This window comes from Strongylocentrotus purpuratus, unplaced genomic scaffold (genome assembly GCF_000002235.5).
Source record: "Strongylocentrotus purpuratus isolate Spur 01 unplaced genomic scaffold, Spur_5.0 spur5_scaffold_9, whole genome shotgun sequence".
Classification (NCBI taxonomy): domain Eukaryota; kingdom Metazoa; phylum Echinodermata; class Echinoidea; order Camarodonta; family Strongylocentrotidae; genus Strongylocentrotus; species Strongylocentrotus purpuratus.
In genome coordinates, this window is record NW_022145615.1 from 16,050,165 (window position 1) to 16,076,330 (window position 26,166).

At 39.5% G+C, this 26,166-nt stretch overlaps 3 long non-coding RNA genes across 3 annotated transcripts; 2 read left to right on the plus strand and 1 right to left on the minus strand.

Moving 5' to 3' along the window:
* Positions 1-10,448: 10,448 nt before the first annotated feature.
* Positions 10,449-13,499, plus strand: LOC115920773. Its single transcript, XR_004062538.1, has 3 exons — positions 10,449-10,589; positions 12,662-12,777; positions 13,063-13,499. It is a non-coding gene; the product is annotated as an uncharacterized LOC115920773 (long non-coding RNA).
* Positions 13,500-14,948: 1,449 nt separating this feature from the next.
* On the plus strand, positions 14,949-16,224 carry LOC115920728. The gene is made up of 2 exons (XR_004062498.1): positions 14,949-15,788; positions 15,833-16,224. It is a non-coding gene; the product is annotated as an uncharacterized LOC115920728 (long non-coding RNA).
* A 1,031-nt stretch (positions 16,225-17,255) lies between these two features.
* LOC115920714 lies at positions 17,256-22,483 on the minus strand. The gene is made up of 4 exons (XR_004062483.1): positions 22,352-22,483; positions 19,949-20,058; positions 19,426-19,556; positions 17,256-17,742 (listed from the first exon to the last, which is right to left on the minus strand). It is a non-coding gene; the product is annotated as an uncharacterized LOC115920714 (long non-coding RNA).
* Between the last annotated feature and the right edge of the window lie 3,683 nt (positions 22,484-26,166).

Here is a 26,166-nt window from a genome sequence, read left to right on the forward strand (position 1 = left end):
CGCGCGAAGCGCGGAAGCTTTGACGTTTCATTAAATTATGAGAAAAAGTAGACGATTCGGTGTACAGTTCTCGACTCTTAATCCTTGTCTGAATTCAGTCAGCTTGAACAGGATAACCCACGAAAGCTCGAGAGCTTATTTCCAGTGGGATCCCTTAATTCTTGTCTGATTGAAGCTTCCCCCTCCCGCTTCATTAAACTATTAGAGATAGAAGACGATACGTTGTACCGTTTTCGACTCTTAATAAGCCCTGATTGTCTGAATTCAGTTTCCCACGTTAGCGCGAAGCGCGGAAGCTTTGACGTTTCCTTATATTATTAGGAAAGAAGACGATAATTCGTTGTACCGTTCTCGACTCTTCTAAATGACGTTGTTCATCACAATATAGAGAAAGAAAAACGATTCGACGTACCGTTTTCGACTCTTATTAAGCCCTATTCATCTGAATTGAGTTTCTCCCTCTCGCGCGAAGCGCGGAATCTTTTACGTTTTATTAAATCATTAGCGAAGGAAGACGATTCGTTGTAGCCTACCGTTTATGACTTTTAATCCTCGTCTAAATTCAGTTTTCCCCCTCCCGCTCGAAGCGCGGAAGCTTTTAAGTTTCATTAAATCACTAGAGAAAGAAGACGATTCATTGTACCGTTCTCGACACTTAATCCTTGTCTAAATTCATTCCCCCCCCTCCCGCGCGAAGCGCTGAAGCTTCAACGTTTCATTAAATTATAAGAGAAAGAAGACGATTCGTTGTACCGATTTCAAAAAATATCCTCGTCGGAATTCAGTTTCCCCTCCCCTCTCCCGCTCGAAGCGCGGAAGCTTTGACGTTTCATTAATTCATTACAGAAAGAAGACGATTCTTATTACCGTTCTAGACTCTTAATCCTTGTCTGAATTTTTTTCCCTCTCCCGCGCAAAGCGCGGAATCTTTTACGTTTCATTAAATCATTAGCAAAAAAAGACGATTCGTTGTACCGTTATGACTTTTAATCCTCTTCTAAATTCAGTTTCCCCCTCCCGCTCGAATCGCGGAAGCTTTTAAGTTTCATTAAATCACTAGAGAAAGAAAACGTTTTTTTTTTTACCGTTCTCGACACTTAATCCTTGTCTAAAGTCATTCCCCCCCCCCCCCCCTCCCGCGCGAAGCGCTGAAGCTTCAACGTTTCATTAATTTATTAGAGAAAGAAGACGATTCTCATTACCATTCTCGACTCTTAATCCTTGTCTGAATTCAGTTCCACCCCCCCCCCCTCCTGCGCGAAGCGCGGAAGTTTTGACGTTTTATTAAAATTTTAGAGAAAGAAAACGATTCCTTGTACCGTTCTAGACTCTTAATCCTTGTCTGAATTTCAAAAATGTTCTTTGTCTACTCCCTTTTCTTCCTACGTCCTCTTCTTTTTCACTCCTCTCTTTTTTTTGGCCGGCGTTTTTTGGGGGACCCCCCCCCCCCATTGCCCCCTGGCTACGCACCTGCGGTCAGATGAATATATGTTGATACCTTGTCCGCCCCCAGAAGCTCAGGGGTTTAAGGCAATAATTGACGGTCAGATTAGCAATCAGGGGTCAGCCTTAGGGTCCTAGGCGGGGTCCAGGGGTAGAGCCCCGGAAGTTCAGGGGTTTTAGGCATTTAATTACGGTCAGATTGTGACACTGGCAGGTCACTAATTGGCGTGGGGTTCAGGGGCGGAGCCCCCGCGAGCTCCAGGGTTTTAGGCACTCAATTACGGTCAGATGAGTATCAAGGGTCCCGCCTTAGGGCTCTTTGTTGGGTCCAGGGGCAGGGGCGGATCTAGCTTTTTGCTCAGGGGGGGGGGGTGACCAATAATGACGATGCGGAGCATCGTCCACGAGCCGCGAAGCGGCGAGCCGATTTTTTTGGGGTGTTATTTGAACCCCGTAAGTGATGTTTTCCTGGCATCTATTAACACAATGGAGACCATAAAAAGCAGTGCATGATAACGTCTTTTTAAATCAAGTAACAGTTAAATACACAGTTATATCCAGAGTTATCATGTGTTTGGTTAAGTTACCAGATGAGTTGAATATCTTCTCACAATATTTGCACTTGAAAGGGTTTCTCTCCAGCGTGCGTTATTTTTTTTATTTTTTTTTTTCCTTTTTTTTTTTTTTTTTTTTTAATGTGGGGATTTTGGGGGATGAGAATCGGCAACGCTGGCCTAGCTTGCACTTCGGCGGTGGCCCGTGTCCTCAAAAAAGCTGATGGGGGGGGGGGGGGCAAGGGACTCTGTGACATTTGTTCGCCCAACCCCCCCCCTCTCCCCCCAAAAAGAAATAATAATAATAATAATAATAATAATAATATAATAATAATAATAGTAAATGAAATAAATACATAGAAATAGAATAAAATAAAATTACAAGTTTTAAAAAAAAGATAAGATTTAAAAAAATGGTCCCCGGATTTTTTTTGGGGGGGTTGCAACCCCCCCCCCCCACCCCCCCTCTAGATCCGCTTCTGAGGGGGCAGAGCCCCGGAAGCTCAGGGGTTTAAGGCCTTTAATTACGGTCAGATGAGCATTTTTCGATACCTTATTATTTGTGACACTTGCAGGACACTATTTGGTGTGGGGTTCTGGGGGCAGAGCCCCCAGAAATCAGGGGTTTTAGGCATAAAATTATCGTCAGAAGAGCACCTAAGGGCCCTAGGTGGAATCCAGGGGGCAGAGCCCTTCGTTTTTAGGCATTTAATCATGGTCAGATGAGCATATTTTGATACCTCATTATAATGTGACACTAGCAGTTAACTATTTTTTCTTTCTTGCTCTCTTTCTTTTTATTTCTCTTTAATATACTTTTTCAAAAAAGTATGGGGGAGGGGGGGGGGGGGGGGGGGCCAAGGATCCCGATCCTCGCCGTTCCGCGGGCCCTGACATGTAGGCATCTCAAAAAGCATTTTCTTGCCTGGCTGTAAATTTAGGAATTTGTCATTTTCCAACAAACGCATTAAAAAATGTCTAATTTACTTAAAATTGAGGAAAAATCTCGGAAAATGATGCCATTTCAGAATTATTTGTAAACCACCGTTATGAAATTAGAAATAAACCACGTTTGAATTTTATTTCCTCAAGTACCCCCTCCCCTGTCAGTACGCCAGCCCCCCCCCCCGATCTACATCTTGTTGGCGGGAAAATTGCCACTTCCTTCTCTCTCTTTAAGGTTTGCTGGGGGGGGGGGGGGGGTTGGGGGGAGGAGGTCATTTTGGCCCTAACCCGCTCCACACATTGTTGGCGGGATTAACCGCAACTGATCGCCCCTTCTTTCTCCTTTTCTTTTCTTCTTCCTCTTTTGTGTTCCCCTTTAGCTCTCCTCTTTCCTTTTCCTTCCTTCTCTCTCTTTTTTAAACGGGGACGGGGAGTGGGGGAGGCAAGTGCCTCCCCCCCCCCCCCGATCCACAACTTGTTGGCGGGAAAATTGCAACTGATATCCCCCTTCTTTTCTTATCTTCTTCCTCTTTAACCCTCTTTTCCTTTTTTTCTTTCGCTTTCCTTCCTTTTCTTTTCTTTCTTTGATTGGGGGGGGGGGGGGGCAACAGCCTGGGAGGCAAGTACTTTTGCCCCCCCCCCCCCACCATCTCCTTCTTCCCTCCTTTCTTTTCTTCTTCCTCTTCTTTTTTCCCTTTCTCTCCTCTTTCCGGATCCCTTCTTTTCCTTCTCTCTCTCTCCTTTTTTATTTATTTATTTTTTTATTGCGGAGGGGGGAGGCAAGGCCCGCTCTACCCCCCCCCCCACCCCTGGATCCGCGCCTGAGTGAACCTGCCCAGACAGACTAGTGAAGATGCTTGGGAGCTAAGCCGAAGATCTCGGGGAGAAATTGGTTCGAATCCCCGTGGAGAAAGATGTAACCAAATCAGAGGCGGCGGAGCGACTTTCAAAGTGGGGGAAGGGGGGGGGCACCAACAAAAAAGGGCACTTTCTGGAAAAAAGGGCACCTATGAACGGAAATCTCTAAGCGAAAATTTACATTTTTTAGACATCGGTATATATCCCTATATTGTGATTACATTTTGTTTGTTCTGATTTCAATATTTGTTTCTCTTTATACATCGTATAAGATACCTTGCAGTTAGGTGATGGTCTTAAAATTAATTTGCGAGCGAGGAAAAAATTTAAGATTTGTGAAGTCGCAGTGCGAAAAATTACATCCTCCAAAGAGGAAAAACCCAATCCCAAAGCACATTCTTATAACAGAAGACTGAAAAGACCTTTGGTAAGAACCATCTATAACATCTATAAATTCGAGCGAGAGCGTAGCGAGCGAGCTTTTGGGGATATTGCTCTTAGTCGCTTGAAATTAGGGGCACGTTTAATGATGAGAGGAACAGGGGACACTTATTGTAAGGGATGACACTTATTAGAAAAGAAAAGGAGCTCGTGTCAAATTACAACGGGTAATTATCAGAGGTGAAATGGGGCACCTCCTTCACCTTAAAGATGAAGTTGAGTTCTTGTCATGCGATTGCATTGTGAAAGAAACGGGTGTGGAATCGATCAGAAAAGGTTGATCATCTAGCATATAAGAATTTGTGTGTATTGCAAGGTTCTGGAATCATCAAAATGATAAGAAATTTGGCCAAGTCTTGGTAAAGTTACAAACACTGTACAAAGAAAGATGTATATGGGACTACACGAACACGTGGCGTAAAAAGCCGCCCCCCCCCCCCCACCGATTTTTACGATGTTAGGCTACATGCATATTTAGAATATGAAGGCATTTGAAGAGCCATGCTTTTCAGGGAACATGTCTTATCTGATGTTCTTCCACACTTGCATAATAAGAATGAGTAACGCTCACAAATTATTTTCACCTCTTCCCAGAACTCAACCTTCTTTTAAAAAGGGGCACTCACTTGGGATGAAATAGGCACTTATGAGAATGAGAAATGAGCATTTGTCGACGGAAAAAAGGCACCCATCATAATTGATAGGGGCATTTATAAGAAGTGAAAAAGGGCATTTATAAAAAATTTTAAAAAGGGATATGTTCCTTATAAGAAAGGAAAAGGGGCACGTATCATTGTTAAAAGGGTAATTATCAGAGGTGAAAGGGGACACTTATCGCATCTAAAAAGGGACACTTATGAGAATGAAAAAGGGGTACGGTATAATAATAAAGGTAAACGTGCATTTGTTGAAAGCAAAGGGGCACCTTTCAGATTTTAATAGGGGCATTTATCGTAGGTGAAAGGGGGATTTTATGAGAAGGGGAAGTGGCTTTTATTAAAAAGACTAAGAGGCACATGTTAAAATAAACGGGACACTTATCAGAGATGAAAAGAGGTAATTATGAGAAGGGGAAGGGGCACTTAAAAAAAGGAAAAAGAGCATTTATTAGGAAGGAAATGGGACACGTGTCAAAATGAAAGGAGCAGTTATTAGAGATGAAAAGAGCACTTATCAGGAGGAAAAGGGGCACTTGACAAAATAAAACGAGTATCTCTCAGAATTTAATAGGGTAATTTACCAGAGATGAAAATGGGCACTTATGAGAATGAAAAGGAACTATTTTCTTTAAAACAGTCTTTCTTTAGGTCAAGTATAGTTTTCATGGTTTGTTTGTTCTTTTGTTCATTTTTTTTGTTAGTATACTTTTTGTTTTTGTTTGTCTTATTAAATTATTTTCCATTATGTTTTTGTTTGTCCAATGGACGATTATGCCATATTTTGTTAGTCTGCATAAATCTTAACAATCCAATCACAACTCACTTACATGTACAAAAATGAAACTTATAATTCTTATATAGTTAAGACAATAATGTATTTTTTAAAAAATCTTTCTTTTTTCTTCATGTTTGTATTTAGATTGTTCATGTGGTATTCTCCACTTTTCATGTATGCTTGCCATATTGTATAATATTGTATTTATGTTTAGCATAGGCTAGGTTTGGTTATTCCTATTTATCGTTATACTTTTTATATTGTTGTTATGTTGTATTCTGTATTCTTTGTATTATTAAAGGTAAAGACCAGTTATGGTCATGCGATTGCATTGTGGAAGAAACGTTGTGGAATCGATCAGAAAAGGTTGATCATCTAGCATCTAGCATCTGCAAGGTTCTGGAATCATCAAAATGATAAGAAATTTGGCCCATTCTTTGTAAAGTTACAAGCACTATACACAGAAAGATGTATATGGGACTACCCTATATCTCTCACAGACCATGAGAGAAACAAATTTACCAAATATATGAATTAGTAGGCAGTTTCCCGGCAAATTTTTTATCATCATGTATTAGTCAAAACATATTCTTTCACATGATTGGTAATAAGAGCTTCCATTTCATTTTTTGAAATTGGGGCGTTTCCAATACTGGTCTTTACCTTTAAGCTATGTTTGTATTCTTTATTATGTATCATTATCATGACATGTACATGTGTTGTACTCTCATACCCCAGAAGGGGATCGAATGAGTCAATAAATTATATTCTATTCCAGGCGCGGATCCAGGGGAGCCCGGGGGCCCGGCCCCCCCCCCCCCCCTGGGAAAAAAAAGGGGGAAAAAAAGAAGGAAAAAAAAAGGGGAAAAAAGGGAAACAAAAAAGAAGGAAAAAAAGAAGGAAAAAAAAAAAGGGAAAAAAAAGAAGGGAAAAAAAAAAGGAGTAAAAAAAAAGGAGGGAAAAAAAAAAGGAGGAAAAAGAGAGAGAGAGAGAGAGAGAGAAGGAAAAGAAGGGAAAAAGGAGAGAAAGGGAAAGAAAGAAGAGGAAGAAGAAAAGAAAAGAGGGAAGTGATCGGGGGGGGGGGGTCGAAAGGGCCCCAATCAAAAAAATTAGAGAGGAGGAAAGAAATAGAATGAAGGGGGTATCAGTTGCAATTTTTTCGCCAACAAGTTGTGGATTGCGGTGGGGGTGAGGCAAAATGCCCTTGTCTCCCCCGCCCCGCTAAAAAAAAGAGAGAAAGAAGGAAAAGAGAAAAAGGAGAGCTATAGAAGGGACCGAAAAAAAGGTAATGGGTGGGGACCATGCCTCCACCTCCACCCCCCCCCCCCCAATCAAACCTAAAAGATAGAGAAGTAAAGGAAGGGAAAGGGTAAGAGGAGAGAAAGGGGAAGAAAAACAGAGAAAGAAGAAAGGTAGAGGACATGGGTGTCGATCCCGGGGGGGGGGGGGTGGGGGGGATGGGGGGGATATATCCCCCCCCCCCAATATTTCAGGTGGGGGGATGGCCTGTACAATCATACCCCCCCCCAATAATTCACCATAAAAAAAAATAATAAAGAGAAAAATTAATGATAAGAGCCCGATGAGAGTAGTTAATGGTTATTACTCGCAAGATGACCATCAATATATACATTTTACTATCTCATTTGCATAATATATACATTATATACGAAATAAATGAGACAAGCGTATATGGGGGGAAACCGGATTCAAACAAGGACACGATACAACGAATCGTCTTCCTTCTCTAATAATTTAATGAAACGTGAAAGCTTCCGCGCTTTGCGCGGGATGGGCGAAAATGAATATAGACAAGGATTAAGAGTAATAATTTATTAAATCGTCAAAGCTTCCGCGCTTCGCACGGGGTAGGGGGGAAACTGAATTAAGACAATGACACGATACAACGAACCGTCTTCTTTCTCCAATAATGTAATGAAATGTGGAAGCTTCCGCGCTCCGCGCAGGAATGGGCGAAAATGAATTCAGACAAGAATTAAGAGTAATAATTAAATGGAACGTCAAAGCCTCCGCGCTTTGCGCGGGAGGGCCGGGGGGGGGGGGGATTGCACTCAGATAAGGACACGATACAACGAATCGACTGCTTTCTCTAATAATCTAATGAAACGTCAGAGCTTCCGCGCTGGGGAACTTGATTTAAACATTAAGGATTAAGAGTCGAGAATGGTACATTGCATCGTCTTTTTTCTTTGATAATCTAATGAAACGTCAGAGCTTCCGCGCTATGCGCGGAGGAAGGGGAAACTTGGTTTAAGCAATAAGGATTAAGAGTCGAGAATGGTACATCGAATCGTCTTCTTTCTTTAATAATCTAATGAAACGTCAGAGCTTCCCCGCTACGCGCGGAGGAAGGGGAACTTGATTCAAACAAGGATTTAGAGTCGAGAACGTTCCAACGAATCGTCTTCTTTCTCTAATAATCTAATGAAACGTCAAAGCTTCCGCGCTTTGCGCGGGAGGGGGGAACTGAAATCAGACAAGAGAATGGTACATCGAATCGTCTTCTTTCTTTAATAATTTAATGAAACGTCAGAGCTTCCGCGCTACGCGCGGAGGAAGGGGAACTTAGTTCAAACATTACGGATTAAGAGTCGAGAATGGTACATCAAATCGTCTTCTTTCTTTAATAATCTAAATAAACATCAGAGCTTCTGCGCTACGCGCGGAGGAAGGGGCATTTGATTCAAACAAGGATTAAGAGTTGAAAACGTTCCAACGAATCGTCTTCTTTCTCTAATAATTTAATGAAACGTCAAAGCTTCCGCGCTTCTCGGGGGAGGGGGGGGGGAACTCCTCACTCCTCACAACCCCCTAGGGAGCATGCTACGCGCTTGGGGATGGGGTGCAACCTGCCACACGCTTCTACCTCTTGGTTGCTTTGATCCATTGCCGAAAATATTTTGGCACCTATCATCCCCCCCGCCACGGATACAAATCGACACCCTTGGTAGGGGAGATCAGTTGTGATTTTTCCGCCAACAAAGTGTAGATCGGGGGGGGGGGGGGGGCGGGGGCACTGGCGTATTGATAGGGGAGGGGGCTCTGGGCCCGCGGAACGAGAAAAGAGAAATAGAAAGAAAGAGAGCAAGAAAGAAAAAATAGTTAACTACCAGTTTCTCAACAAAATAAGGTATCAAAAATTGCTCATCTGACCGTAATTAAACGCCTTAAACCCCTGAGCTTCCGTGGGCTCTGCCCCCCGGACCCAACCAAGGGCCCTTTGGCAGGCCCCTTGATACTCATCTGACTGCAATTTAGTGCCTAAAACCCTTGATCTTCTGGGGGCTCCGCCCGCTGGACCTCACGCCAATCAATGTCCTGCCAGTGTCACAAATAAAGTATAAAAATATGTTCATCTGACCGTAATCAAAATGTTTATACCCCTGAGCTTCCGGGGGCGAATCTGACGGTAATGTAATGCTTAAAACCCATGGGTTTCTGGGGGCTCCGCTCGCTAGACCTCACGCCAATCAGTATCCTGCCAGTGTCACAAATAAGGTATAAAAATATGTTTATCTGACCGTAAACAAATGCCTGAAACCCGTGAAATTCAGGGGTTTCTGCACCCTCGACTCCACCAGGGGCCCTGAGGTGGGCCCCTGAATGCTTATCTGACCGTAATTTGCCTTCAACCCGGGTTTCCGGGGGCGGACAAGGTATCAAAAGATGTTCAAAAGATGCAGTGGGGGCGCCCCCCAAAAAAAAAAGCCGAAAAAAGAGGGGAGAGAAAAGGAAGAGGACGTATGAAGAAAAAGGAGCAGACAAAAAAAACATTTTTGAAATTCAGACAAGGATTAAGAGTCGAGAACGGTACAACGATATGAGGCGCCGTTTGTAAAACAATTATATAGACAAATTATATGTTATATAATCATTATTTAACAAATAATAACAATTATTTACATATAATGCAAGAAAATGTACATTTTTATTTGTATATAATTCTGAACACATTTTTATTATTTATAAATAATGACAAAGAACGTTTCATTATTTATATATAATTGCCATTATTTATAAATAATTACAATTCACACTTTCATTATTTATATATAATAAAAAGCGTATTTCAATTATATAATATATAATGAAAAGCACATTTCCATTATATAATATATAATGAAAAGCCATTTCCATTATATAATATATAATGAAAAGCGTATTTCCATTATATAATATATAATGAAACGCACATGTCCATTATATAATATATAATGAAAAGCGTATTTCCATTATATAATATATAATGAAAAGCACATTTCCATTATATAATATATAATGAAAAGCGTATTTCCATTATATAATATATAATGAAAAGCACATTCCATTATATAATATATAATGAAAAGCACATTTCAATTATATAATATATAATGAAAAGCGTATTTCCATTATATAATATATAATGAAAAGCACATTTCCATTATATAATATATAATGAACAGCGCATTTCCATTATATAATATATAATGAAAAGCGCATTTCCATTATATAATTAAATAACGATTGTGTAATGCAATATGTGCAATGGCATTGGTAACAATGGTTGGTAACGCCCATAATATGAATATTCATGAGCTTGACTGATATTATTATCCTCTATTCCAGGCACCTTTCCATTTTGTGTTCTTTGTGCATTCTTATCAGAAATCCTACGTGCGGTAAATAAGTCTCTGTATCACCATTCTCCTTCTTATTTGTATGCAGATTCGGTTATAATGATTGATAACTGTAATCATCCTTATTATTTTAATAAGAAATTTTTCTATCTGTGATGGAAGTTTTTATGTACGATTGCCTGATCTGAAGACAAGACTTTCGCTGCATGCATATTTAATGTATGACGTCACCCACACAGAGTGAGAGCTCGAGGTTTTCTTTGAAAGTTTGATGGTGAGTACAGCTGTAATTACGTTCAAATCTCGTAAATTGAATCATATTTATAAACATATCTGCTGTAGGTATGAATCTGCTGATTTGTCTGTACATTGTGAAGTGGTTTAAAATGGTTATATCTGATGAATTTAGGAGTAATCTACACTCGAACTTTTGATTCGTTATTTATCGTCGTGAGAATATTTCAGCTCGATTGCCATCGTCACTCCTTGATCCTTGGCCCAAACTTTCGGGCGAGACCCTCTCTGAAAATTAGATACGAGTATAGGGTCTATAGGCAGATCACTTCACTAGCGCTAGCTGCATCAATGATCCAAGCTTTTTGTTACTTTTAGGTCCAACTGTTGAAAAACTACTTTCATAGTTGGGTCAGAAGAAAGTTAATAGCTAACACTAAAAAGCATGGTCACAGTTGACATGAGTTGTGAACAAGCGCCAAAATTTGGACCAGATACCGAGTAGTTAGACGAGTACGAGAGTAGAAAATGTGAGGCCTAGGCCTACAGACCAGTAAATAATTGGACTACCTGTGAACAGGCGCGGATCCAGGATTTCTTAGGGGGGGGGGCCCAAATTTGAAATTATGCAAGCCAAATATTGGTACGTAATAGTGACACGGCAGTGGCGAAATGAGCAAAAACCGGGGGGGGGGGGGGGGGGGGTAGACAAAAAAATCTGCACCACCCCACTCTTTCATGCAGGTTCCGCTAAACGTTTCTCTAAGTAGGTGAAGGGGGGGGGGGGGGAGGTATTTACGATCAAGTAGAGCGTTGTGAAATTGGCGTGGTGTCTAAGGGCAAAGAACGTGCGGGGGTCAAGGGGTGGAACCCCCAGAAGCTCAGGGGTATAGGCATTTAATTGCGGTCAGATGAGCATATTAGCATAACTTATTTGTGACACTGGCAGGACACTAATTGGCGTCACTATTCTTTCTTTATGAATTTGCCATTGTCCCACAAACGCATTAATAAGTATAATTTATTAAACATTAAGGAAAAATCTCGGAAAATTATGTCATTTCAGCAACATTTGTAAATCACCGGTAATCACCGGTATCGAATTAGAAATAAACCACGTTTGAATTATATTTGGGGGGCATCTGTCAACCCCCCCCCCCCAAGTCCCCTTCCCCATCAGTACGCCAGTGCCCCTCCCCCCCCCCCAATCTACACGTAACTGATCTCCCCTACCTTTCTTCTTTCTCTTTTTTTCTTTCCCTTTCTCTCCTATTTCCCTTTCCTTTCCCTTCCTACTCTCTGTTTTAGGTTTGCTAGGGGGAGGCAAGGGCCTTTTGGCCCCCCCCCTCCCCGATCCACACATTGTTGGCGGGATTAATCGCAACTGTTCTCCCCTTCTTATCTCTCTTTTCTTTTCTTTTTCCTCTTTTTTGTTCCCTTTTAGCTCTCTATCCCTTTCCCTTTCCCTTCCTTCTCCTTTTTTTTTTGGGGGGGGGGGGGGGAGGAGGAGGAGGCAAGGGCCTTTGCCCCCCCCCCCCCCGAACTACAACTTGTTGGCGGGAAAATTGCAACTGATTTCCCCCTTCTTTTCTTCTTCCTCTTTTTTCCTTCTCTTTATCCCCTCTTTACTTTTTTTCTTTCCCTTTCCTTCCTTCTCTTTTATTTTTTGATGGGGGGAGGGGGAGAGGTTACAGCTGGGAGGCAAGGCCCTTTCGGCCCCCCGATCTCCTTTTCCCCATTTTCTTTTCTTCTTCCTCTTCTTTCTTTCCCTTTCTCTCCTTTTTTCCTTCTTTTCCTTCTCTCTCTCTCTCTCTTTTTTTCTCTGTCATATATAGATCTAGGTCCATATCTATTTTGCGTTTTTTCAATTTGATAGAATGAACAGTTACAAGACATGCATCTAGATCATCTAGAGACTGTAGATCAACTAGATCTGGATCAAGGAATTGAATATAAATTTCAATGTTAGATAATGAAGGAGGGCTTTTTTGGTAAAGAGAAAATCCAAATTAAAATAGAACAGTTAATTCTGCAAATGCTCATCAATGTTTAAATGATCATGCTCATTTCCTTTTATTCTAAGAATTAAATCCCCCCCCCTCTCTTTTACAGGAAAATGTACAGAGACACTTGTCGCAGTTAATGCATGCAGTACCAAATGCTTGCTTTCTTGGAGTATGTGCTTGAAACAAGAATGTCCTGGAGAAAACAGACCACCACAAGAGAAGGTAAACATATTTACTTTTGATCTAACTTGATCTGTTTATTTTTTTTCAAGTAAAACAACATTTTGAAATGAGTGAGGTCAAGGCCAAGCTGGAGGGGATGCGAAGGGCTGGTTTGAGAAGTACAGAGTATGTATTAATGGGATGGCTATGTATGATTCCACATGAAAAAATTTGAGGCCTAGGCCTACAATGTACATGCAAGACATTTTTATGTTACAACAGAGATACATGTATGATGTAGGTATCAATGTTTAACTTTCATTCTCTTCTCTTTTCATTCAACAGACATACATGTACAGTATGGACTATGAAGTTCTACTTAGCCTCTTCAATGAACTGCTGTAGCTGCGACTGGGTATCAAAACCTTGGTATTATAAACTTCATAACCAGTGGCGGAGATATGTTGTTAGCCAGGGGGGAGGGGTCAGTGCCCCCCCCCCCCACTTTTTCAAGTACCCCCAGTATGCCCCTTTTATGGCCTTTTCACATAGGTAAAGTGCCATATTACTTTGACAAGTTCCCCTATTAATTTGTAAAATTGCCCCTTCCCCATTTCACCTCTGATAAGTGCCCCTTATCCTTCGACAAGTTCCCATTATTCTATGCAATAAGTGTTCATTACTATTCTCATAACTGCCCTTTTTAATCTCTAGTAAGTGCCCCTTTTCAACTACGAGAAATGCCCCTTTCACTTTTGATAAGTGCCCCCTCCATCTCCTGATTAGTGCTCTTTTCATCTCTGATGAGTGCAGGCGCGGATCCAGGATTTCTTAGGGGGGGGGCCCAACTTTTTTTTTTTTGCTCCCGAAAATTTGAAAATCGCGCCAGCCGAAAAGTCGCTCAGTGGGGGGGGGGGGGGGGGGGTACAGAGCACAATTTTGTTTTTTGCTCCCGAAAATTTGAAAAACGCGCCGGCCAAAAAATCGCTCAGTGGGGGGGCGGGGGGAGTGAGCACATTTTTTTTCTTTTGATCCTCAAAAAAATTTCAATTTGCACCCCCCCAAAAAGGTAAAAATCACGTGATTTTACATGATTTTTTCCTCAAGGGGGGGCCGGGCCAGCCCCCCTGGATCCGCCACTGGATGAGTGTCCCATTTTGTCTCTAATAGCTGCCACTTTTATTTGACACGCCCCCTTTTCCTTCCTAATAAATGCTCTTTTTTCTGATCATAAGTACCCCTTACCCTTCTCATAATTACCCCTTTTCATCTCTCATAAGTGCCTTGTTTACTTTAACATGTGCCTCTTTTTCTTTTTAATAAGAGCCACTTCCCCATTCTCATAATAGCCCCCTTTCACCTCCATTAAATGCCCCTATTAAAATCTGATCTGCACCTCCCTTTTTGTCTCGCCTACGAGCAAAAAGTGAGACATAGGCGCTGCTTTTCCGGTGACGGCGGCGGCGACGGCGTCAACATCAAAAACTTAACCTAAGGTTAAGTTTTTGAATTTTTGATATAATTTTCAAAGTTTAAGTTTTTAGTCAATGAAACTTAGACTATAGGGTTATCAAGTATTCCCAATCACGTGAGAATTCCCATTCTGATAAGTGCCTTTTTTCATTCCTGGTGAGTGCCTCTTTCTGTAGGTCTAAGAAGTGCCCCATTTTCACCTCTGATAATTACCCTTTTTACCTGACACATGCTCCTTTTCCCCTTATCCCTGTAGTGTCCCCTTTTCCTCTCATCATTAAACGCGCCCCTAATTTCAAGCGACTAAGAGTAAGTTCCCCCAAAGCTCGCTCGCATTTATAGATGATATAATTACGTTACTTATTAAAGGTCTTTTCAGTCTTCTATTGTGAGAATGTGCTTATAACCCCATCAGGATTGGGTTTTTCCCTCTTAATAAGATGCAATTTTTTGTACTGCGACCTCACAAAACATAAAATTTTCCTCGCTCGCAAATCAATTTGCATACCATCACACCAAACTGATACTTAAGCAATATCTTGTATGGTGTATAAAGAGAAACAAATGTTGAAATCGTCCCTGATAATGTAATCACAATGTAGGGGTATATACCATTGTCTAAAAAAATGGATATTTTCGCTTTGAGATTCCCTTTTTTTCCAGAAAGTGCCTATTTTGTTGGTGCCCCCCCCCACTTTGGAAGACGCTCCACCACTCCTGGGGGGACACATCAGTCAAAAGCGCGCACAGGGGGGGGGGGGGGGGGGGGGGGGGTTGAGGGGTAATGCCCCCCCTCTGAAGCTGAAATTTTTTAACCTGGATTTGGTCAAACTCCCAATAGATAAATATCATTCACAATTCTCTTCAAGCAGTACGTGTAACTTCACCTTGCAAGCAGTATGTTTAATTTTTTAATCACCTTGTATATAAGGCCCTGTATTTCAGCTCAAATTGTTTAGTGATTGTGGACAGGCGAAGCAGGAAAGTAGAAAATTTGGCCTTCATACACACAACCACACCAGTGACACCATGAAACAGAAACACTATTACAATGATTACCGGTACTGAAACATAGTTTTCAAACTACCAAGGAGAGGTAACCAGGAACCAAGGTATAATACAATGATGCAATTTTACCCATGTTGTAGTAGTACATGGTAGTAGTAACTATGGATATCCCGCCTCTTCTTTTATGCACATCCTTTCCACTGCTATCGCAAGTTTTAAAAAAAGGGCCCAATGTCTGCATAACTAAGCAAGGTAGGAGTTCATTAAAAACATGATGTAAAACATTAAGTATATCACACCAAAGCATCTCAATCTGACAGCACGATGTGGAGAAAAGTTAATGGTGTAGATAAATACACAAGAAATATGTTCATCGGCAGTCTAAGTCAATCATTTATAAAACTGAGGCTTTGCCAAGGCATCCATTTTAAGTATGTGTCTATAGGGCAAATAAGATGTAGTCAAGTACTCAAGTTACCACCTGTCAGACAAGATCAAACTTTTGGAATATAAGAGTTTTGGGGAGGGGTCATCTTTTATCAATTTCTGTTTATTGATAATAATTATAACATTTGGGAATGGGCCTATGAGTATGATTTATATATTGTATAAAACAAGCAACTGTTAATAAAAGGTCTGATATACCTTGGTGCGTGTGTGGACCACGGAGTAACCATCACACTAAAGGATGTTATATACTATTGTACAGTATTATTGTTTCTCTGGAAAAAATTGCAATCATTGAGTCATAGGTATTTTTTTTTTTTTTAAAGAAATCAGCATGTTTTTATAATGTGTTTTATAATAAGGGTGCAGGTCATGATACAATACATTCCCTGGAGAAAAAAACAGTGCTCAGATTTAGCCTAAGTATGCTTTGTTGAATTTTTAAAGAAAAAAGTAATCTACAAATGGAAGTAGCAGATGAGGTCATTTGTGCTTAATATTTGACCATCAATGTTATAATCTGTAAACATATTAGTTTGTTGTAATAAAATGAATAAATTAAACATGTTTATTATCTTATATACAGTATTCCCTTCATATCTTTTCTTTTTAGTGTGCATATATGGTTGGATAAATGGAATCATATGTGGAAAAAATCTGGAAACAGAACGTGAGAGTTCAGAGAGAGAGAGAGAGCAAAAGAGAAAGGAAAGGAAATGAGAGAACTGTTTAATGGTGAGAGATGTTGATGTCGTGAAAATGAAAAATTTATAATGCAGTGAGACAGCGAGAGAGAAAAAAAAATTTAAAAATCCATCTTATAAATGCGTTAATCGCCTCGCCGCTATGCGGCTCGTGGGCGATGCTCTGCATCGTCATAGGGACAACCCCCCCCCCCTTAGCAAAAAGCTAGATCCGCCCCCCCCCCCCCCCAATAGGCCCTGACAATGAAATCTGGAGAACATACAGATTCACAAAGGCTGGACTACTCGGTCTCGTGGATCAAATAAAGAAATAATGGAAGTTATTATAAAAGTATGTTTTTCTCTCTTGTTATGATAATTGGAGAAAAAAAAACCTGTTAATTAGATTATATTAGTTTTAGCTTCAACTGTTTGATATTAATATGCATGTGGGCACAAATAGCAGCAACTACGGTAAGTGATATCTACGGTATTCCTTGAGCTGCGGTAAATGATCTTATTGTATATGCCACTTACTGGTTTTCCATAGACCTGTGCACAAATGTTATCATATAATGCTATTTAAAAAAAATTCAATAGGATGGTGTACAAATCGAATATATTATGCCATTCTTTCCACTTAACTTCATGTTATTCAATATCCGTGTCATTCAAACAATACAGGCAAACATTCGCTGATGTCATTAAGTTTACATCAATCTATCTTGCTTCTCTCCTTATAAACAAGCCATCTTCATTGGAATTCACATCCTGAATTCCAATGAAGATAGACATCTCTTTTGCATTGTACATGAAATATCCATTCACTGATCTCTGCACGAAGTACCCTCACTTTTACGCACAGAAAGCTCACACTAACCCGTAACCAAAACCACCCTGAAATGATGACAATATTCAAAAGATCAATTCATTTGTAATCAAGTGTGGATTTTAATTCATTTGATCCCTTGATAGTCTGGGTTCGGTATACCGAAACAGGGGAGGGAGCAGCTTGTGGCGTGGAACCATAAGGACCAATGAGGTTCTTTTGGGACATAGTTTATATAAAATTACCAAGCTGAATCCTACCCTAATACCAGTCACATAAATCAATACTCAACTGAGTATTTGTTGCATTTTCCTCAATCATGACTTGTTGAGTTTTGTGCAGAAGTGCTACAATCCATTGTTTGAGAATGTATATAGCGAGTAGTCCAAATCAGGAGGGTCGCAAACTCCTTCTCAACCTCCATTGTTACATCTTGATTCCTGAAGAGCCTTGTGATTTGAGATGAACTTGGGAGAAGTTCCCACGTTGTTTTGGAGGCACACGCTCCTTGTGCTGACTGCTCCTCTTCAGCAACTACTACAGACAAGTCCACTTGTATCTTTGTAACCAATTCCAATAAGCCAGCTGTTCATGAATAAAATGTTAATTGAAAGAAGAAAAAAAAATCCAATATTGTTACAAGCACTTTAAGATCTAAAGCTGACATCACAAGTATATTTCTTTTTCTTCTTTCTTGTTGTTTTTCTTCTTCTAGTAATCTTCAAAGGGCTATTAGTTTTATATAAATTCACTGTTTGCTCAACAGGAGTACATTCCTTATTTTCCGTGCCAACGAGAGATCCCAGATCTCATTATGGTCTGAAATGAAATACCATATTGCCAAACATGTATTTTATTACTAATATACTACATGTCTGAGTAAAAGATCTAATCAAACATTCCGATCATTGTTTTAAAGACCGTCAATACTACTGGGCCAGAAGGGATTAGACCACCCAGCCAGGTCACTGACAGGTGGCTATCTCATCAACTCAGTTCTCAACTAACATAAGAAAGAGAGGATCATGGGGGACCAACAGACACCGATTGGGGAAGTTTTCTATATAGAGAGAGCAAGTAGGACAGTGGGGCTTTAAGAATAGCAAGTAGCATTCATAGAAATGGCATAGAATTTACATCCTTAAACTTTAAGCTTTGAAAACCTCGTTTTGATTTGAGTGTAACTTGTAACTTGTAACTTGATTTGAGTTATTAACAACCAAAAGTTTAAAGTGATTTGTTCTTGTTTCACTTTTAGTACACAAACATATTTTTCTTTATCACACTTGCAGGATATAATCATATAAGATAATTTGATCTTATACTGCTAGGCTGCCCCCCCCCCCTCCCCCTCTATTATACGAGTGTGAAAAAAGAATACAATTCTTTGTAGCCTTTCTTAATCACTAATCAAAATTTTGAACTTCAGTTAATGTTGTTTAAAGAATATATTATGAAAGTGAGATGGATTGCAGGTGGCAAGGGTGTATTGGTTGAGAATTGCAGGTAATAATTCATGCTCTACTATGAGCCAACTTACTTCACACACTATCATCTTGCAGCAGGGTAAGGTTTTTACAGAAATTTTAGAACTTGCAATGGGATGTACTTAAATATCAACTTTGTACAATAGCAGTATATAGAAAGGAATTTAGGATAACCGGACTTTGGGTCTGCCAATGCTTAACACAAGCTTTATTTCATCAAGATATATGGTTATTGCTCAAGTTGTGATAGGGTTTTAGATTAGCTTTAGGGTTAATATTACGTTTAGCTATGGATCCAGGATTAAGATTAAGAATTCATTTTGTGTTACACCATAACCACTAAACAATAGAGCAGGTCGTAAAAATCAGATACACGTTTCACAAACTGGGGATCAGCGTATTTTTAGTTTACTAATACAAAGGAAGATTTTTAAACTGCCAATGATGAGTATCAATACATACAGCTCCACCAGCACCTGGAAAATCTGATTGTATGACACTTGTTCCTCAAGACATTTGCTCAACATCAATTTCCTACACTATTATCCAAATACTGAACTTCATCCCGGGATCCAACACTAGACCTTACCCTACACCTAACCTCAATCCCAATTACAACCCTCGGCCTAACCCTACACATTTGACAAATAAAGCCTTGAGCAGTCGTTGCAGGAGCAAATGTTTGGTCACTCGAAATGCCATGACAGGCTCAGTTGCTATGACTTTATCTGTTTCTTTACCAGATTAAAAAAAAAACATTGTAATATTCATTATTAATTACCAGTCCATTGTGCTTTGCTCCTAATATGTCAGGCACAAGAGGCCATCGCTTTCAGGTAAGGGGCAGAACATCAAGAGTGGAACCTCAAGGCACCCCCTGATCTGTCAACAGGAAGCCCTCCTTCTCAATCCCTGGAACAGAATTATAAACAATTCAATAAATATTAACCAAATTTGAAATAAATAGCACTATTTAATATTTTAGTTGTCTTTAACAATTACTTTTTCAGCAAAATTTGAAGGTCCATTTTTTTTTTTTTTGCTTGTCGTTCCTTTTCATGTATTGGACCCCCCCCCCCTTTTCCCCCTGCACATGAGCTTAAAATGTTAATTCTAAAAAGAGAAACACTTCAGCAACGTGTTAGTAGACATGTGGATTCATACATAGCCATCCCATGAATACATACTTCTCAAACCAGCCCTTTGCATCCCCTTCAGTTTGACCTTGACCTCACCTATTCAAAATTTTGTTTTACTTGAAAAAACTAAACAGAACAAGTTAGATCAAAAGTAAATATGTTTACCTTCTCTTGTGGTGGTCTGTTTTCTCCAGGACATTCTTGTTTCAAGCACATACTCCAAGAAAGCAAGCATTTGGTACTGCATTAACTGCGACAAGTCTCTGTACATTTTCCTGTAAAAGAGAGGGGGGGGGGATTTAATTCTTAGAATAAAAGGAAATGAGCATGATCATTAAAACATTGATGAGCATTTGCAGAATTAACTGTTCTCTTTTGGATTTTCTCTTTACCAAAAAAGCCCTCCTTCATTATATAACATTGAAATTTATATTCAATTCCTTGATCCAGATCTAGTTGATCTACAGTCTCTAGATGATCTAGATGCATGTCTCGTAACTGTTCATTCTATCAAATTGAAAAAACGCAAAATAGATATGGACCTAGATCTATATATGACAGAGAAAACTTAATCGTGTTTACAGCAAACAAAAATTCAAAGATAGAGCCTAGAGCAGAGGCAAATTAGGCTAAGCCAACAAAGAGTTTAAGAAACACACAGGCACCACTATACGTACCCCTGTATACAGTGTAGTCTAATTTGGGGGGATCGTGTTTTAATTTGTTAGACAGCTATGAGACTCTGTACGACTAAGAGTATCACATTCACAGGCAGGCACGGATCCAGGGGGGCCGCCCCCCCCCCCCACCCGAAAAAAATAAAAAGAGAGAGATAGAAGGAAAAGAAGGGAAAAAGGGGAGAAAGGGAAAGAAAGAAGAGGAAGGGGAAAAGAAAAGGGGGAAAAGAAGGAGATCGGGGGGCCGAATGAGCCTTGCCTCCCAGCTGTAACCTCTCCCCCTCAAAAAATAAAAGAGAAGGAAGGAAAGGGAAAGAAAAAAAGTAAAGAGGGGATAAAGAGAAGGAAAAAAGAGGAAGAAGAAAAGAAGGGGGAAATCAGTTGCAATTTTCCCGCCAACAAGTTGTAGTTCGGGGGGGGGGGGGGCAAAGGCCCTTGCCTCCTCCTCCCTCCCCCCCCCCCCCAAAAAAAAAAGGAGAAGGAAGGGAAAGGGATAGAGGAGAGCTAACGGGGAACAAAAAAGAGGAAGAAGAAAAGAAAAGGGTGATAAGAAGGGGAGAACAGTTGCGATTAATCCCGCCAACAATGTGTGGATCGGGGAGGGGGGGGCCAAAAGGCCCTTGCCTCCCCCTAGCAAACCTAAAACAGAGAGTAGGAAGGGAAAGGAAAGGAAAATAGGAGAGAAAGGGAAAGAAAAAAAGAGAAAGAAGAAAGGTAGGGGAGATCAGTTACGTGTAGATCGGGGGGAGGGGCACTGGCGTACTGATGGGGAAGGGGACTTGGGGGGGGGGGTGACAGATGCCCCCCAAATATAATTCAAACATGGTTTATTTCTAATTCGATACTGGTGATTACCGGTGATTTACAAATGTTGCTGAAATGACATAATTTTCCGAGATTTTTCCTTAATGTTTAATAAATTATACTTATTAATGCGTTTGTGGGACAATGGCAAATTCATAAAGAAAGAATAGTGACGCCAATTAGTGTCCTGCCAGTGTCACAAATAAGTTATGCTAATATGCTCATCTGACCGCAATTAAATGCCTATACCCTGAGCTTCTGGGGGTTCCACCCCTTGACCCCCGCACGTTCTTTGCCCTTAGACACCACGCCAATTTCACAACGCTCTACTTGATCGTAAATACCTCCCCCCCCCCCCCTTCACCTACTTAGAGAAACGTTTAGCGGAACCTGCATGAAAGAGTGGGGTGGTGCAGATTTTTTTGTCTACCCCCCCCCCCGGTTTTTGCTCATTTCGCCACTGCCGGTGTCACTATTACGTACCAATATTTGGCTTGCATAATTTCAAATTTGGGCCCCCCCCCCCTAAGAAATCCTGGATCCGCGCCTGTTCACAGGTAGTCCAATTATTTACTGGTCTGTAGGCCTAGGCCTCACATTTTCTACTCTCGTACTCGTCTAACTACTCGGTATCTGGTCCAAATTTTGGCGCTTGTTCACAACTCATGTCAACTGTGACCATGCTTTTTAGTGTTAGCTATTAACTTTCTTCTGACCCAACTATGAAAGTAGTTTTTCAACAGTTGGACCTAAAAGTAACAAAAAGCTTGGATCATTGATGCAGCTAGCGCTAGTGAAGTGATCTGCCTATAGACCCTATACTCGTATCTAATTTTCAGAGAGGGTCTCGCCCGAAAGTTTGGGCCAAGGATCAAGGAGTGACGATGGCAATCGAGCTGAAATATTCTCACGACGATAAATAACGAATCAAAAGTTCGAGTGTAGATTACTCCTAAATTCATCAGATATAACCATTTTAAACCACTTCACAATGTACAGACAAATCAGCAGATTCATACCTACAGCAGATATGTTTATAAATATGATTCAATTTACGAGATTTGAACGTAATTACAGCTGTACTCACCATCAAACTTTCAAAGAAAACCTCGAGCTCTCACTCTGTGTGGGTGACGTCATACATTAAATATGCATGCAGCGAAAGTCTTGTCTTCAGATCAGGCAATCGTACATAAAAACTTCCATCACAGATAGAAAAATTTCTTATTAAAATAATAAGGATGATTACAGTTATCAATCATTATAACCGAATCTGCATACAAATAAGAAGGAGAATGGTGATACAGAGACTTATTTACCGCACGTAGGATTTCTGATAAGAATGCACAAAGAACACAAAATGGAAAGGTGCCTGGAATAGAGGATAATAATATCAGTCAAGCTCATGAATATTCATATTATGGGCGTTACCAACCATTGACATTTGCATACACAATCGTTATTTAATATATAATGGAAATGCGCTTTTCATTATATATTATATAATGGAAATGCGCTGTTCATTATATATTATATAATGGAAATGTGCTTTTCATTATATATTATATAATGGAAATACGCCTCTCATTATATATTATATAATTGAAATGTGCTTTTCATTATATATTATATAATGGAATGTGCTTTTCATTATATATTATATAATGGAAATACGCTTTTCATTATATATTATATAATGGAAATGTGCTTTTCATTATATATTATATAATGGAAATACGCTTTTCATTATATATTATATAATGGACATGTGCGTTTCATTATATATTATATAATGGAAATACGCTTTTCATTATATATTATATAATGGAAATGGCTTTTCATTATATATTATATAATGGAAATGTGCTTTTCATTATATATTATATAATTGAAATACGCTTTTTATTATATATAAATAATGAAAGTGTGAATTGTAATTATTTATAAATAATGGCAATTATATATAAATAATGAAACGTTCTTTGTCATTATTTATAAATAATAAAAATGTGTTCAGAATTATATACAAATAAAAATGTACATTTTCTTGCATTATATGTAAATAATGGTTATTATTTGTTAAATAATGATTATATAACATATAATTTGTCTATATAATTGTTTTACAAACGGCGCCTCATACAACGAATCGTCTTCTTTCTCTAATGATTTAATGAAACGTAAAAGCTTCCGCGTTTCGCGCGGGAGGCGTTATTTTTTTATGCGGCACAGATTGGGGCTTTTTTGTAAAAGGGGTCTTGATTTACAGACTAATAGTGGTCGTGTGCGTACTAGTTGTAGAGGTCTGTTTTTAATAGTGTTACATGTAATCCACTACCGTATGGAAAATCATTACATCAACAATTAAAATGCAATTGAAAATCTGAAGAGGAGGCAGCACGTCAACAAGGAGAACGTCACAATAATTAGTCAATAAAACTTAATTAACTTAAACGAAGAGGAATGTTATCTAAACACATAGTTCGCGATGGATATTCAAACTTCTTCGCAGCGCTAATGCGCTAGCGAACATGCCTAGTCTCACGTACGTGCAGACATTATTCAGAAGGGAAAGAACGTACTTCCCATAGGCTCAACACGTACCATGCCCCAATCTGTGCCGCATAAAAAAATAACGCGCGCGGGAGGGGGAAAACTGAATTCAGACGAGGATTAAAGGTAATACAAAGTTTTGGGAAATTTTGAAAATTGGGTGGATAGTGAATCTTTACAATTTTGATATATTTGGATGCCCCTGTGGATGTATTATAAGCACTAAAAAAATTAGCCCCTAAAACACTTCTGTTTTCGAGAAAAATTGAATATAAAAATTTACCGGTGCTCCCGGTAAATTTTGATAAATTTCAAATAGCGCCTATGGTCGTACAATGGTAGCTGCGACCATGAAAATCTCAGAATATGTAGTTATGATATATAATTTCCAAATGGGAATAGCTAATCGGTCGATTTTAGTTAAAAAACATTGTTTTTATAGCTTAATTAATATCTTGACCTTGAGAGGGAGCTATACGACATAAGAAGTTTATTATTTACAATTTCATAATTTTAGACTCGATTTCAACCGCGACAACGATCAATGAATATTGTAGGAACGCGTACGCTTCTAATATGTTAATTTGAACCAAATTCATGACCCCATACCAAAACTTTGTAATACCTTTAAGAGTCGAGAACGGTACAACGAATCGTCTTTTTTAATGAAATGTAATAGCTTCCGCGCCTTGCGCGCGCGGATTGGGGGGGGGGGGGGGGGAGGGGGGAGAACTGAACTGGATTCGCCCCTGTTCTATTCTATTCTATTCTATTCTATACAAATTTAATTATTTACAATTTCATAACTTTAGACTCGATTTCAACCGCGACAACGATCACTGAATATTGTAGGATATATGCTTCCGTTTGAACCAAATTCATGACCCGGTATTCCAAAACTTTGCAGTGCTAATGCTAGCGTGCGCAAAGCGCTAGCAGCTAGCTGGAGTTGTTGTTCAATTTGCATTGACTCTATACTTTGCTGGATTGGTACGTTACCCTCGAATCGTCCGGCTTTTCGAGAGTCAGAAAGCGGAATTTCTAATTTCGGACAGTTCTATCTTTCATTTCAAGTTTCTATAGTAACTTTACCATATCTAAGTCGACAGAAAGAATGAGGAGGAAAATATACCTGGTTTTACGTCTTTCATTCAGTTTTTGAAACCAGTAAGTATGTTCATGCATTTTCTGGCGCTGCCGTGATTCTGGTCCCACATATCTAAATTACTGTCATGTTTAACCTAGGCCTAGGCTGTGTCTGAGCTGTGACAGTGTGAGTGTGACTACAGCGTTCAATTTTTCATTATGTATTGTATGACTGTGCGTTAATGTGTGTGTTTTTTTATTTTTTATTTATTCATTGATTTATAAAGCTATATTTTTCCTTTAAAATTTCGTTTTTCCGGGACGCACTGTATAATTAAAACAAATAAAAGGTAAACAAAGTATCGAGATTGGGAGAACTAGTCTACTAGTACTAGTAGAGTCTACATAGTAACATAGACCCTACATTTGTAAACTCAGCAAATGTATAGCTAGCTGCAACAACTTAGACCTTTTCAGTGATGCAGTCTCTGAATTAGTATATGTTTACAACTTTCACACGTATGGTAGCTCTAAATACTATGGTTTACAATCAAAAAGGAAATTTCTACATTACCACAATAAAAATATTCATTTGTAAAGCGCAATAACTACATGTATGTGGATATATTCTACTGCGTTGCTAGAGCTCGTAAATGCTGTACTCTACTTTACAAACAAGTGAGTTTTCAGTTTTTATTTAAAATTATCTAGTGATGGGGGCTTTCCTTATTTCTAGTGGTAATTTGTTCCATAATCTAGGGGCAGCACAAAGAAATGGCCGGTCCCCGAGGGTTACTTTGGTTTTATACGGGGGTATTTGCAACATAAATGTGTCTTGTGTACTACAAAGGTTACAACCATGAGTTTGAGAATTGATATACCAGTAGAATAATTCAGTAACGTAACTAGGAGTTTGACCTTTTAGAGCTTTGTAGACTATCATTAATATTTTAAATGTGATTCTCTGGCGAACTGGCAACCAGTGTAGTTCATTTAGAAGTGGGGTTATTCAAGAGAATTTTGGGAGGCAGCAAATTAGTCGTGCACATGTATTTTGAACCCGCTGCAACTTGGAAATTTGTGAGTCTGGCAATCCATACAATAAAATATTACAGTAATCTAGTTTACTAGTGACACATGCATGCATGATAATTTTCATTCTGTCCTGATCAAAGTATTTACGAATGCGTCTCAAATTATAAATCATGAAATAGGCTGATGTGCGTATTTTAGTAATATGTGAATCCATATTCAGGCGGGTAT